This window comes from Monodelphis domestica, chromosome 7, assembly GCF_027887165.1.
Source record: "Monodelphis domestica isolate mMonDom1 chromosome 7, mMonDom1.pri, whole genome shotgun sequence".
Lineage (NCBI taxonomy): Eukaryota > Metazoa > Chordata > Mammalia > Didelphimorphia > Didelphidae > Monodelphis > Monodelphis domestica.
This window is the reverse complement of record NC_077233.1, coordinates 289,036,293-289,051,185: the sequence shown is the minus strand read 5'-3', so window position 1 is coordinate 289,051,185 and position 14,893 is coordinate 289,036,293. Positions and strand designations below refer to the sequence as shown.

Genomic DNA, 14,893 nt, shown 5'->3' with positions numbered 1-14,893 from the left:
AGCCATTCCATAGAACAAATTGGAACTATGTACCCAAAAGAAATCAAAGAAAAGAGGAAAGGGCCCATATGTAGGAAACGATTTTTAGCAACTCTTTTTGAGGTTTCAAAGAATTGAACATTGAGGAAAGGTCCATTGTTTGGGAAAGGCTGAACACATTGTGATATGTGATTTTGATGATGTGATCTAAAAATGATTAAGAGCATGGCTTCAGAAATTCTGGGAAGACATGAGCTAATCAAAGGGAAGTGAGCAATAACAGACCACTGTTCAGAGTAACGGTAATTTTGTAACAATAAATATCTCTGATCAAAACAATGATCCATGACAATTCCAAAGAACTCATGATAAAAAATGTGATCCATTTGGCAAGAGAGAACTGATGAAATCTGAGTGCAAATGGAGGCAAACATTTTTACATTTTTTTCCTCTTTATTTTGGAAACATGGCTTATGTGCAAGTAGGTTTTATATGACTTCTAGAACAGGAATTGCATTTCTTGACTTCTCAATGGATAGAGGAAGGAATAGAAGAAGGGAGAAAATTTGGAACTGAAAACAAAAACAAGAAAATGAATGACAGTCAAGAAAACCTGCAGTGCATTAGTGTGCCTGTCGTCTACTATCCCCTTCAGCATTGATTATTCCCAACTTGCATCCTTTTTTACAGTTTGCTGGATTGGAGGTAAAAGCTCTCCTTTGTTTTGATTTACCTTTTTCTTATCTTTCATGAGTAGTTAATAGTTTGTGATTCTCATTTTGATCATTGTTTTGGAGAATAGCTTTTGATCTTACATATGTAATACAGATATGTCCACATTGGTCGAAACGTGCGGATGTGACTAATGGGTGGCATGGATCACTATGAACTCGGGCTTGGCTCACCATTGTGAAGAGGAGAACAAAATGGCAGTATTTGTCCTGCTTAGCGCACTAACTGAGGGGGAAGAGGACATCGAGTCTGGGCACTTTATTTCAATGTCTGAGACAAGTAGCAACCTTCAATTAAATGAAATGTCTTCCATATCTCAAATTTCCAATGGGTAGAGAATCAAAGATAAAGGATAACTCTGATCACCTTTGAGATCCCCAAGTTAGCTCTTTCTTACCAGTTTCTGGGTATACAAAAGACACATAAAGAATATCAAGAAAACCCATTCATCTAATAAGCAGAACTTGGAGAAGTGATGCAGATTAGTGAAGGAATCCTTCAGCTAGGAGTGGGGTAATTCCAGCTTGAGCAGGGCAGAAAGAAAGCGTAATGTCCCATGGAAGAAGTTTATTACCCTGGAAGGAAATATCTTGGAATTGGAGGAATAAAACCTCTGCCTCTTTATTCTGCCTTGACCAGAGGCCAACTTTGTAAACTTTGGAATGTCAGAGAATTTGTACTTTATAATCCATGTCGTAACACGTTCCAGGGAAAACTATTCCTGGAAGCATCGCTAACATTGGGAGTCAAAGACAGACTATATGCACTTAGGAAGGGCAGCTTCAGTACTCTCTGTGAAGCCCAGAAAACAATTCTACATTGTGCTCATCAAGAAAATCCTGGGAACTCCAGGAAGGAGAGGAGTCGTGTGAGTCATCTGCTTTATTCCATGTGGAGGACACTTGCGGTACACCACTTGTGGCAAAGTGCAGCACCCCTTCAGCTTAACTCTAGAACCAGCCTGATTTTGACCTTTAAGGGGAGAAGTAGCAGCTGCTTTGGGGGAATTCAGTCTGCTACTGAGAGTGGAGCCAGGGAGAAGAGCTCCAGAACATGTACTACACATGCAATTCAACTCTCCATTTTATGTGTTGTAATTGGCTCTTCGTTTAAGAATTCATCACTTACCCATAGATGTCAGGTGAATGACTTGTTCCTCTCTGAATTTCTGATGACATAGTTCAGAGTTCAAGTCCTGAGTGCATTTGGAATTTCTTACAGAATTCCAGGGAACTGCTTCCCAGTTTTCCCATCAATTCTTATCAAACACAGAGTTCTTTCCAAGATCATTTGTGTTTAGGTTTGCAGAACACGGGGTTAGAAAGTTCAGTTTTTTCGTACCGTTTCATGTCTAATCTATTCCTTTCATTGACTTCTATAACCAAATGCCAAAATCGTTTTCATGATTGCTGCTTTATGATGTGACTTGAGATCTAGAAAGGTTCTTCTCCTTTCATTCTTACTATTTTTTCCACTATTTTCCTGGCATATTTTTGGTTTGCTTTGCTTCTCTGAATGAATTTGGCTATTATTTTATCTAGTTCTGTAGAAGAACCTTTTGGTAATCTTATTGATATAGCATTCCGTTTGTAAATTAGCTTGGTGATGTTGTCATTTTGTCATGTTGGGATGGATACTGACCTTCCTTTTGGATATTTATGTTGGCCTCTATTTCTTTTATGGGCATTTTGCAAGGTTGGCTCCTCCATACTGTGTGCATTTTAGAGTTACTTGGAACGAGATCTCCCTTCCTCCCATTTATTGCCTCCTGGATTCTGTCATCACTGTATGAAAATGCTATTGTTTTGGGGGGATTTGTTTTGAGAACATCTGCAACTTTACGGAAACTATTGCCTTAAGATGTTTACTAATTTCCTAAAGATTTCATCAGCAAAAATGGGTATAGCTTTGGTGGTTATTTGCCTGACTTTGTGCATTTCTTCTTTTCTTTTGCCTTATTGAGTTTGGTACTGTTTCTAGAATAATATCAAATAACAGGGAAGAAAAGGAGCATCCTTGATTTATGTCTGTAATTAATGGAAAATCTAGTGTATCACCATTACATTTCAGGAATGCTTTTGTTTTAGAGAATTTTTTATATCTAAAAGCAATCACTTTGAAGTGAGCATACTCTCCTCTTTGGAATCTACTGGCTCTTCTTGGTCTATTGCACTCATTCATGCAATGAAATACATTGACAACATGATGTTTAACCATGGAGTGAGGGAAGGGCAAACAACGTCTATTATATGATTTTTACAAACAGTTTGCTTATTTGATCCTCTCAGCAATTCTGAAAGATATTATCCCCATTTTACAGTTGAGAAAACTAAGGCAAACAGAGATTAAGCTGACTTATCCCGGCTTCTGTAGCTAGTGTTGGAGACTGAATTAAACTCGGGTCTCCCTGACTTCAGACCCAGAGGTCTATCTACTGTGCCACCAACTGCCCCTGTTTTTTCTCAAAAGCAGACTTCAAAGAAGAGACAGACAGGGACAGAGATGGAGTCAGAGCTAGACAAAGACAGAACTCCAGAGCCACAGAGACAGATAGAGAGGGAGCAGAGAGATTAGTTCTGGGAAGGTGGGTACACTCTTCCTTAGGAGAGGAAGGAGAAAGTGGAAGAAAGAAGTAAAGAATCACTGCTTTTATGCACTCAGAATCCTCAGAATTCCTTTGGGGGTTATTCAGTTATGCAGACCTAGTTTGGGACTTCAGATTTTTCAGTCTTCATGACTCTTGGTTTCCTTAGGCTGCAGCAAGACTGCTGGGTTCTCCCCCTTACCTGTATCCCCTTTGCTTCCTTGTACTTATTTAAAAAATGTTCCAATGTACTCTTCAGAGACTTTACTTAGGTTAATGTTTTAGTCAAAGCATCCTTTGCAGGCAGGGCTAAGACAGTGATATTCTTCAAAGAATAGTAGTAGTCTCTCGGTAACTGAGAATGACGATTGTCTTTGTGAGTTTTATTAGTGTGCACAAAGACACTTGTGCGTGAAGGAGATTTAAGTGGAAAAGTCAGTACCCAGAGACAGTCCCACTCTCTCGGCGTTGGAAGCCTGGGTCCAGTGGCATGAAGAGTCGTTACACCTGGAGACTTCCTCGGCTGCATTGGATGGCCGTGTTGTCTTTTGTGCTCCAACACGCCCTAAGCACTCCACAGTGCTTTTCTGCATCGCCCTCTCAGCCGTTGAACCTTCTTATTGGTTTCGTCCATCTGTTCCGCCAAAGCAGTCTTCACATGCTGGGTGAGCAAAGCCCTGGTTCACCAGGGGTCGACAACCCGATGGCTACCCTCACAAGGTTTGGCCGGCCTGTTGAAGCCATTGTCCAAGGTGTGGCCGCTGCCACATGCTAGCAGCTACTGGGAGCCACCAGTGAGAGCTGGGTGTCAGGTGGGGGTCAGAGGCTGGAGAGCTGCCCTAGGAGGGCACGACAAGCCCTCCATACCAGAGATACTACTCCTCCTTGAACACCCTGTACACCCCATTCCTCAAAGAATAAAACATAGTATATAGCTAAGGATATTTTGTTTGTTCTTCAAGGGAGTGATTTAGTTTCATCAAAGGCATAAGACTACGGCAAAACAGTGTTTCCTAGTGGGAAGGGGGACAAGATCTAAGAGCATTTAGTCTAATCCACACAATCTAGGGGCAACTAGGTGGAGCTGTGGCTAGAATGTCTAGCCTGAAGTCAGGAAAATATATCTTCCTGAGTTCAAATTTGGCCTCAGATGCTTAGCTGTGTGTCCCTGGTCAAGTCACTTAACTCTGCTTCCATTTTTCATCTGTAAAATAAACTGGAGAAGGAAATGGCAAAATTCTTTAATATCTCTGCCAGGAAGACACCAAATGGGATCATGAAGAGTCAGACATGACTGAAAAGTGACTGAACAACAACAAAACACAACCTATGAACTCCCAGAGGGAGACAGAGCTGGATATGTATAGAAGAATTGTGATCCTCTGGACTTCCTCACTACATATTTTATATCTATCTGCTCAGAAGGTAAAGTTCATAACCACTAGGATGAGCCTGGGATTTGCCCAGGATCTGATTATTCCTCTTGAATGGCATCTGGTTGATGGTTAGCAGCCCAATCTCTTGCTTAAACTTAGGACAATTTACGTGAATCTTGAATCCAGCTTCTGTTTCCAGAGGAGTGTCTGGGTAAGCTAATTGTGCATGGCCTTGGAACCTCTACTGTTCTTTGATGGTGGAGAATATGGAAAGGACCCAACCAATGTCTATTGGGAAGGGGAAGCTGTGCCTTGCCCATGGCTCCTTATTTGTTGAGGTGATTTTGTTTTTCTTCTTTTGTCTTCCCTGACCAAATAGGGCAATGGTATGTGGGATAGGGAAGATAAGAAAAAGAAATCTATATTCTTGCTGGCTGACTGGTTATGCGTATCAACTAGTTCCTTGTTCATGTGGTTTGTGATTATTTGAAAATATTGTAAATGTTTTAGAAAGCTATAAATGTCAGCTATAGACTAAACACAGAAATATTTCCTTCTGATATCTACATTTAGAAGAAACATTTTATCAGGAAAGTGTATATGTCCTCTTGCTCGTTTTTTTCCAACCTCCTCGCTGCTTGAAAAAAGTGATTAGCATTTAAGGTCTTATACTGTGTTTGTTATGGTTGGCGTCCGGACTCCGGCATGGTACCAAGGAGTCTGTATATCTTGTTTTTTCTCTAATCTACATTTCATATTTCTATCTGGCCAGAAGGGCTGTGGACAAAAAAGAAATGCTAAATAAATCCAGTGATAAAAAGTTTTACTGAACTTTATATCCCCATGAAGAAAAGAACTTTATTTTTGCCGGACTCCATCTTTTCTAACTTTTCAGAGGTAAATTATGAGGTAAATGCCTCCATTTTCTTATTAGAGACCCTCCTAAAAGAGGCCCAATCATTTTTCTAGCCAAGCTGGACATGTTCATGTTCCCTTCCTAGAAGTTTATTTTTCCTGAAGTTGTTCCCTGCTGAGAGTGAAGGTGTCAAGAACTTGACAATTTTCTGACAATCTTCCAGCCCTTTTTTATGTTCTAGTATAGGCAGCTCTTGTTGAGTGTGGTTGGTTTAGTGACTTTGGAGTGCAGAGTTGATTAGTGTTTCATTAGGTACAAGAAAAGCACTTGTAAGCGGGTTGCCCAACAGGTAGCTCTCGTTGGGATGCCCACATTTGAAACTAGAATCTCTGGTTAAGTCCGAGCACTCAGTACGTGATAGGAAGCACTTGATACAGAGGGTGACCAGAAGACATGAGGAGGTATCCATGGGAATGTCTGAAGGGTTAAATTCTGTGTGTCCCCAATTTGACCGGAGTTCCCCCAATGGCAGCAAACTATCTTAGTGGCTGAGTCTCTTTTGATAGGAACCTGGAGACCAGAAGCATGATAGGGAAGGGCAGGAAACTAGAGAAGTGTTCGGCAGCAGGCAAGAACCTATAGGAAGGCCAACAGTTATTCTCAGGAAATGCTAATTCAAGACTTTTGGCCTTGTGGAAGCTTAACAGAAAGCACTGAGGACATAGCTGTGGGAATCATTCAGGGGCAAGAGCCCAGTTCTTTCGGGGGCAGCCTTCCAGTTCTGAGAGAACGACTCACGGAGTGGAGCACTGGGTCCGTGTGGCTCCCACAAAAAAGTGTATGCCAGGTGCAGGGCACTCTGGACCCACATTCACCCAAAAACATAATTCATAAGATCTTGCATCCAGTGTTTATGGTTGCCAGTCAGAAGACAATTGGAAGCAAAACCTCTTAATAAGAGAGCATAGTATGAAAGATAACACAATGTTTTTCCTTCTCTCTGGGGCACATTTTCCCATTAATATACACAGTATTGCTGTGAAGAGTGGAACACATAAAGGTTATGTATGTCAAAAGGGGAATACACACAAGGAATATGTGCCCAAATCACCAATGTGGAGGGAAAACTCAGACCTCTACTGCCCTTTGGTGATGTTATGAGGACTCCTACTCCCCACTGATGCCGTATAATGAGCAATTACTTCTGGGAGTGCTCTCTGCTAGGTATATCGACTCAATTGGGCATCCCTTTGGGCAGGTCTCGACGTCTCAGTGTTATTATTTTGGACCTGTGGTTGCCACTGGTTGTCTACGAGGTACAACTCAGTGGATTGGGAGCTTCTCCCTACTTGTAGCTTTTGACTCAGCTGTAGTCCTCAGATGAGGTGTTATCTCTTTCTTATAGAAGGGAGAGTGGGCTTTGCTATTGCTTTTTTACCTTGCAGCCCAGAAGCTGCTTATTTTGTTTGTTACAGCTCTTTTTATAGCTTTAACTATATTTACATTCCTCATTTGGGGAATGGCTGAACAAATGATGGACTATGAATGTCATATAGTGCCACAAGAAGAGCATCGTTTCAAAGAAATCTGGGAAGACTTGTCTAAGCTGAAGCAGAGTGAAGTGAGCAGAACCAGAACCATGGATACAGCATTAGGAGGACAAGTAACTTTGAAAGACATAAAAGGATTTGTGCAACAATCAGCCACAATTCCAAGGGACCACTGATGAAGTCAGCTACCTTCTGATGGAGAAGTAATGGATTCAAGGTGCAGAATGAGGTATATATTGTTTGGATGTGGCCAATTTGAGGATTTGTTTCGCTTCACTATGCATAGTTGATACAAGGCTTTGTTTTTCTCTTTTTTCCTCCAGGGAAAAGATGAGGAGAAAATAGATTTTTGTTCATTGAAAATCCTTTTAAAAGGAAAGTTCTAAGACACCAAGTCTCTGTACTAAATAAAAAGCAAACCCTCAGTGGCCTTTCTCCTCTAAGTAGGGAGCTCTCTGTTTCTCTGAACCTGTTCTGGGACTGGATGTTTCCTACCTAAAAGAAGATCGCTCATTCTCAGCACCTGACTCTCCGGAACATCATCACAATGCTTTCGTGATCACTTAGATTTTCCACCTACATTTTCTGCTTACTAAGTCCAGGGTTTCTACTAGAGGGCAGACTCTGATTTAGGGGTGGAAATTCCTTGTGGCTCCTAGATTAGCTCCCACTTGCGGACCGGCTCACAGATTACAATTTGGAAGCTGCCTTTACAGCAAACAAAAGGTTCCCTGGGTTTGAGGATCCCACCCAAGTTTCTTAATCGTTAAACTCTTTTAATTTTCAATGCAAATAAATGAAGAAAGAAGTTCAGGAAACTGAATGAAGCTCAGCCAGAAAGTTCATTGTTTTCCTCTTGCCTGAATAATTCACATCTGTATTCTGTATAACTGTCCAGTGACTATTCCCATTCTTTGATCCAATCCTACGTCCTCAAAGACAAGAGCAGAGACTCAAGCATGAGCGGAATTACAAGAACTAGATGCAGCTACCCAACTTTAAGGGTACAAGTATAGGAAAGGACCAGCAAGCAGTAAACTTGACCTGATAGTGAGCAATTTGACAAAAGCTTTGGACAGAGGGGCGTCTTTGCCTCATCCCTCTCTCCCTCAAATGTATTGCTTCCAGATCCTGAGAGAATATATCTATGGGTAAAATTTAAATTTCCATACATGAGAATCCGAGACACAGAGGGGGAGATAGCACAATGAATACCAGTCCTGGAGTCAGAAAGACCTGGGTTTGAATCTTACTTCAGACACTTCCTAGCTGTGATCCTGGACAAGTCACTTGACCTTGATTGCTTAGCCTTTGTAGCTTTTCTGTAATAGAACCAATACTAAGACAAAAGGTAAGGGTTAATAAAAGACAGATTAGTGTTGTGGGGACGTGAGGTGACCCCCCTGGGTTCCGGAAGGGTACCCTTTGCAAGAATGCAAGACTGAAACTTAGTTTAAAAATAAAGAGAGAAATTTATTGATTTAGATGGTAATGTTGAATCTGGCCAGGAGGACAGACTAGATGGAAGTCTGTCTCCCAGGTGACATTAATTCTGGGGTCTTTATACAGTAAAGATGTGACTGTGGAGTGGCAGGCACTGAGTCATGGGGGGGAAGGGGGGAATTGTCATTTGACCAGGGTCTGCCTGAAGACATAAAGGGTGACCCTCACTGTTTAGGGACTTGACAAATAGATGTCTTAGATACAACCTGATGGTATCACAGCATCCCCTGAAGGTGTATCTCTCTGTCCATCTCAAATCTAAAGGACTATCCAAAGAGGAGAATCCTCTTAGGGTCTTATAGGAGTTATCAGATGTTATGGGTTAGGAGCCACAAGGATAGAAGGGAGCAAAGGAATTTCCCTGTTTGCCTGAAACACCTCTCTAATTTGGGGGGGGGGGGTACAATGCCCATACTGCTAGGAGAGGGAGCCGTGAAAATTATTATAAGACCTGTATATTAGAAAGAGAAACCTATTAAGAACAAAGATGCGGATTCTGACTCTTCTCTAGGCCTCAGTTTCTCCGTTCCAAACTAAGGATTCTAATTAAATGGCCCCCAAGGCTCCCTTTAGCTGGCTTTTACTTTAGCTTTTTGTGGCAGAAGGACTTGAGTGGCAGGAAAAAGGAATTGTAAAGGTGATTTAGGTGGCGTTTGGAATTTTATTAGGAAAAAACCAGAGAATGAAGTTGGGGGTGGCGTGGAAATTTGGGAGACTTGCTTGAGATGCTAAAAGAGGAAGACCAAACCTAACAAGGATTCAAGAAGTGGGGGAGATTCTTGAAACCAGGGATATGCTGGTAAGTATTTGTCAAGTAGCTTTCTAAAAAGGACATACGTACAACACACTTTCAGATGAATCTACATTATTAATGGTTCTCTTTTTCTGTTACTTCCTGAAGCCTAGTCAATCAACAAATCAAGCCCTGGCTTACAGCTTACATCTGTATCTGTGCCATAGATGCTCCTGCTGAAAATTAAAGCACCGGCTCTCTCAAGTCATTTTGATTTGTCTCAGCATGCTACTTCTTGAGAAACAGTATGGTATTGCGTACTGGACTTGGAGTCAGGAAAAGACGAGTTCAACTCCCACCTCTGCTGTGTCACCTAGGCTAGTTATTTAGCTTCAATGTGCTTCTGTTTCCTTATCTGAAAAATAAAGGTGGGATTCAATTGCCTCCAAGATCCCTTCCAACTCCAAATCTTTGATCTTGCAACCTAAGGAAGAGAAGTGGCAGGACAAAAGTCAGGACAACTGGCCATGCACGATCTTGGTATCTTCAATGTCGGACCAAGTTCTCAGTTGTCCACAACATGGGTCATGAGAACAACTGTTCTCGTCTACCCATTCTGCCAGGAAGTCTTCATGAGTTTAGGGCAGATAACCCTCTAACTCGCTGATGAGTTTGAGTCCCATCGATTATCCTCACTATTGTCTAGCTTGTCTGCTAAGATGATTTTACAGGGATCTAATGGCTGTGCACGCTAGAGCTTTTTGGAACCAGAGGTAAGAGTTGGTTGAAAGGTGGACTCTAAGAGTGGAGGAATAGCCCAGGAAAAGGCAAAAATGCTCTGCCTTCTAGAAAAGAGTGTCACTGTTCTTGAGGTTCTTAAGGAGAATGGAACATTCCTTTCTAAAAAGAAAGGCTTCCCTGTGAAAACAAAGATTTGAATCTATGAACTTTTAAAGTTGTTTTTTACAATGTATAGCTAATGTATAGAAAATCCACTCAGATTGCCATTTAAATTGTCTCACCTTTATCAAACCATTGTAAGAAACAACAACAAAAAAGGCATAAATGACTAGGAGGGAAAAAAATATCAAAACAACCCTTAGTAATTAACCTTGCTAGCTGTGGTCCCAGGTAGTTAAAAATGGAGTTGAATGGAGAGGAGAGTAAATTCACCATTATTCCAGCAGTTCTCCAAAAAAGCCAGAATTCTGTAATTCTCTATTGGATTCCTCGTAATAAACTAAGCAGTGGGCTGAGTTTGTACCCCAAAGAGATAATAAGGAAAAAGACCTGTACAAGAATATTCATAGCTGTGCTCTTTGTGGTAGCAAAAATTGGAAAATGAGGAGATGCCCTTCGATTGGGGAATGGCTGAACAAATTGTGGTATATGTTGGTGATGGAATACTATTGTGCTCAAAGGAATAATGAAGTGGAGGAATTCCATGGAGACTGGAACGACCTCCAGGAAGTGATTCAGAGTGAGAGGAGCAGAACCAGAAGAACATTGTACACAGAGACTGATACACTGTGGTACAACTGAATATAATGGACTTCTCCATTAGTGGCAATACAGTGAGACTGAACAACCCAGAAGGATCTACAAGAAAGAACACTATCCACATTCAGAGGAAAAACTGTGGGAGTAGAAACACAGAAGAAAAACAACCATATAAATGGGTCATGCAAACATTAACAACATGGAAATAGGTTCTGATCAAGGACACATGTAAAACCCAGTGGAATTGTGCATTGGCTACGGGAAGGGTGGGTGGAGGGGAGGGAGGAAAATAATATTATTGTAACCAAGAAATAATGTTCTAAATTGACTAAATTACATTTTCAACAAAAATAAAAAAAAAATAAACTAAGCAGTGGTCCAGACACTGCCACAAGGTATCTAAGTCTTCTGTGAAGTTATCCATCTGCCATTGCTGCCATAATTGTTGTTGTACTCTCTCTCCCATTCTCTTCCTCTTTCTTTTAAAGAGATCTTCCTTCCTTCCTTCCTTCCCTTTCTCTTTCTGTCTCTCTGTCTCCCTCCCTCCTTTCCTTACCATCTGTCCTAGAATCAATATATATTGGCTCTAAGGCAGAAGAGTGGTAAGGGCTAGGCAATGGGAATGTTAACTTGGAAAAACACAGAACTACTAAAGTAGTCAGCAAAATGTAATAATTAAAATAGTTGTCTGCCATAAACTGTGGCAGTTAAAAGAGTTAATGCCATAAACTGTAAGTGATTAAAATTGTGGAAGACTTAAATTGTAGTAGATATAAGAGTGGGTGAGTAAATTGTGACCGCAGAAAATATGTTTTCACTACAGTGTTTTGTTTTAAATCAAAACATAAGGTGGTTGCCAGGGAAATATTCCCAATTATGAATATACCCAAGTCAACTGGGTTTTATAGAGAATTTAATTAATAATACATTGAGGAATCAAAGAAAGAGAGAAAGAGAGAGAAAAGGAATTAATGAGAAAGGAATAGACCCACCCAGGGCAGTACTGGCCAACCCAGGCCTAAGCCCTAAAAGAAAAGATCAGTCAGTCCTAATCACTCACCACAAGATCTGTCCAAGTGAGGATTCAAGGGGACAGAGTTTCCCCAGAGGGAGTTCCAGCCAGAGTCAGTCCCAAGGGACTTCTTCTCAAGAGATCATCTTCAAGAGATTGACCTCAAGAGCTCTCTCCAAGAGATTGTCCTCAAAAGAGATTCTTTCTCAAGAGACCCTCCTTAGAGCCTGTCTCTCTAGGGCTTTTTTTCTCAAGAGATCTCTCTCAAGAGATTCCTTTTTCTTATATAGTGGGTTTTCTCCTATGTCACCTCCCCTAAGTTCTTCCATCTACCAATCACAGTAGACGTTTTCCAAAGTACAGCCCATTCTGAATTCACATTTTGTTATCACCTTCTTAATTCACATCTTGCTCTCACCTTTTCTGGGTAGACTAAAACTTCTGAGTAATTCACATCAGGAAAGCTCTGAGTAAGTTTTCACCTCTTTGCTCCTTGTAAGTTCACAAGTTGCCTGACCTTTATAGGTACTTAGCACCCCTTTGTATTAGTTCTAAAAATAGGCATGGCTTAAGAACTTTTTGCCTCATTATAAGTATGGGTTTAAGTACTTTCATTGTTCAGAAAAGAGTTCACAACTTTATCTTCCCCTAGGGCAGACCCAAGTAGGTGAAGTAGAGTTCTCACATTCCTGCTGTAAGTAGAGTTCACTGCCCAAATGGGGAATGGTGTTAATTCAATCTTATAAAGTAGGGTCTGGGAAATTTTAAGGTTTACAAAAACCAAATCTTTAATCAGGAAAGAGATAGTGTTCAAGCTCTGGGAATAGTATCTCTGTGAGAATCAACAGGAGATGATTCTTCGAAGAATAATAGAACTCAGGCATCTTATATACCTTTTGGGGAACTAAGGCCTGAGAAGAATGATTGATTGGCTTTACCATAGCTACAAGGAAATGGGAAACCTTAGACAGGATTATCAGGGACAGGCTGATGCTTTACAATGAATACAAAAGGAAAGGGTTCAGCTAATACAATGGGAGAAATTACAAAGACAAAAAATGGTACTTAACATTTGACTATATCCCCTAGTCTCACTTAAACTATACCTTAAGGTCTATTGTTCAGTCTGAAATGGGTCAGTCTGGGACTTTCTCAGGGGCCAGGAAAATTTGGGATTTTCCAAAATCCAGTTAACAAGGGTCAAGTGACTTGCCCAGGGTTACATAGCTAGGAAATGTCTGAGGTCAGATTTGAACCAAAGAAATTTTTTCAAGTTCCCACTGAAAGGAAATTCTGCCCTTCCTTCCTGATAAAAGTAGGCAAACCATAAGAGACAATGTTAAGTAGGCAAATAGTAAGAGTCTTCTTTTTGTTTAGAAGAAATACAACTCACAGTTTGGAGACTTAGACCTCTGGAGAAAATTATCTCAGCCTTTTCAGAAAGATTGTTGTACTAACATTTAACCCGATATTTTAGCTTTAATGTTAGGTATAGTGGTCTATATTTTCTTTCCCTGCCTTATTTCTCCTTAGTTTACATATATATTTCTTTCATAGAAGTTTGCATTCTTTCTCTATTTTTGCAAATGTTTCATTCAACATTGCAAATAATGGTTAATTGTTAATCCATCTGGACTTAGTGCTCTTTTTTTTTCATTTTGAGTTTATGGCTTCATCAATTTCTTTTTCTGAGAATTGTTTATTTAAGTTCATTTTTTCTGTTAAACTGAGTATTTTATTTTTGTAAATATTCATCTATTTAAATGATCAGTTTTGCTGGTATATAAACAAGATTTTAAAAATTTCCTTTTCTTCATCATCTATTGCTAATTTTCTTTTCATTTTTTTTGTTGCAATAGTCTGATACCTCTTTCTTTTCAAAATAGCTAATAGCTCTACTTAATTTTTTTTTCAGAAAGCAACTCCTGACTCTGTATATATATATATATATATATATATATATATATATATATATATATATATATATATATATATATTTTTTTTTTTTTTAAACCCTCACCTTCTGTCTTGGAGTCAATACTGTGCATTGGCTCCAAGACAGAAGAGTGGTAAGGGCTAGGCAATGGGGGTCAAGTGACTTGCCCAGAGTCACACAGCTAGGATGTGTCTAAGGCCAGATTTGAACCTAGGCCCTCCCATCTCTAGGCCTGACTCTCAATCCACTGAGCCACCCAGCTTCCCCCTTCTGTATATCATTTTAACTTTTTGTTTTCTTTAATTTTCTAAATTTCTTTAGATTTTAGTTGTATGATTTATTGCTTTTCTAACTTTTTAGCTATATGCCCAATTTATCAATTATTTTTATTTTCATTAATGAAAGTATTTAGGCATATAAAATTGCATTTTATTGTCCAAGCTGTGTTAACTTGGAAAAAACACAGAACTATTAAATAGTCAGAAAAGCCACTCTTTAAGGAAAGGGGTTCAGTGCTAAGTTCGACCTCCACACAGAGCCGTGCACTACACACCCTCAGAGTTCCAAGGCTTGAGACTCTGGTTGCTTTGGCCACTGACCCCTGGGAGAGCCAACTGTGCTAGATTAACAGCCTGGAAGAAGGACAGAACTTGGGGGGTCTTTTCTACCTTCTGGAGAGCTTGGAATGACAAGCCTGCACAGACAAACTGCAAACAGGCTGCAAAGAGGTCTACAACGAGCCTTAGGGGTATCAGGGAGTGGGCCACTCTAACAATTAAAAGGATGGAGTCAAACTAAGAGCAAGGCTTCCAGAGAGAGGACTTTAGTGCTTTGGGAGAAGCTTCTAAAACAAGTAAAGGCACTCAACATTTTGACTATGTCCACAGATCCCAACGGCACTATGTCCCCAAACAGTTTAAGGTCTATGGTTCAACCCCAAACAGGTGTGCCTGGCACTGGGGTCTCTCAAAGGGTAGGGGTAAAATTGAGGTGCCCAGAGTTCATGTTGATAGCTGCACTCCAAAAGGTTTGGTATTGCCAAAACTCATTGCCATTAAAAAAAAAATAAGATTGTTCTTCCTCCTACTATTTATTTCTTGATTCTTCAATTCTTCAGGAGCATATTTTAAAA

General features: G+C 40.3%; 1 long non-coding RNA gene across 1 annotated transcript in view; it reads left to right on the top strand.

Annotated features, from left to right (window-relative positions):
* Positions 1 to 453: 453 nt before the first annotated feature.
* Positions 454 to 14,893, top strand: part of LOC100617824 (uncharacterized) — an 83,631-nt gene continuing 69,191 nt past the window's right edge. Inside the window, exon 1 of the long non-coding RNA XR_008913396.1 lies at positions 454 to 1,618. This is a non-coding gene — a long non-coding RNA (uncharacterized LOC100617824). The remainder of the gene's footprint in view (positions 1,619 to 14,893) is intronic.